Consider the following 1,101-nt stretch of genomic DNA (forward strand, 5'->3'; position numbering starts at 1 on the left):
GTCTAAGGGATTTAGGCGACTTGAGATAGGTGCCTAGACTTAGACTTTATTGTGTATGCGCGTTATGCGGGACTTGTAGGAGACGGGTCGGACCGGGGATTGGTTAGTGCCTAGCTTTAGGTGAACTAACTATGCACTAATTGTTTTGTGTTATGTTTTTGCAATCATCGAGCGAAATAGACGTTGCACTAGCGAGTTAATGCGACGTGCTCGCATAACAATGATTAGCTACCATTGTTACGGGTTCAAATCGTGTCGAACTAGCGATGTACGACGATTGTTGAGCAAGATTGGGTGGTGAGGTGTTCATGTATATTGTGTCATGTCTTTTCGTTCGTTATTTAATTTACTTCGTTTTATAGAATGAAGATGAGAAATGGACATGATACCAATGAGGGCACGAGCGAGGACGTTGAACTCACGACCAAGGTTGAGGCCATCTTTAAAAAGCTAAAAATGGAATTTCTTGACGATGTCCGAAAGGTTTTCCAAGAATCGATTGATGGGAAAGTAACCGAAATGATCAATGAGCGAATGAATGCCGCGATCGAGGAGGCATTAGAAGCTAGAAACATTCATCCTCGTGGCGAAGGGGGTGATGGTAATGGTGCGAATGGAAGGCGGGACTTCCATTACAAAAATTTCAAGGATGCTCAACCCCCGATGTTTAATGGGGTACGAGATCCGTTGAAAAGCACATGTTGGATTTACGATATCGAGGGAGCTTTCCGTACCACGGAATATCCTCCCGAGAAGAAGGCGAGGTATGGTTCTAGCATGTTACGAGAAGAGGTGAAGTTGTGGTGGGATGATAAAATCCAATTATATGGTGAAGAGCAATGCATGAGCTTGACGTGGGAGGAGTTTAAGAAGGAATTCTTCAAAGAATACCGAACTTCTTCCGACCTTGATAGAATCCGGGACGAGTTGCACAATTTGCGACAAGGTTCAATGGACTTGGTTACTCTCAAGTCTACCTTCTTGGCAAAGACTCGTTTTTGTCCGAAATATGTTGGCGACGATCACAAGTTGATGAAGGATTTCTACCGTATAATGAATGATGAGTTGAAGGGTAAGATTAGTCGGGGAATGGCTAAGTCT

Source organism: Rutidosis leptorrhynchoides, chromosome 8, assembly GCF_046630445.1.
Source record: "Rutidosis leptorrhynchoides isolate AG116_Rl617_1_P2 chromosome 8, CSIRO_AGI_Rlap_v1, whole genome shotgun sequence".
Classification (NCBI taxonomy): Eukaryota; Viridiplantae; Streptophyta; class Magnoliopsida; order Asterales; family Asteraceae; genus Rutidosis; species Rutidosis leptorrhynchoides.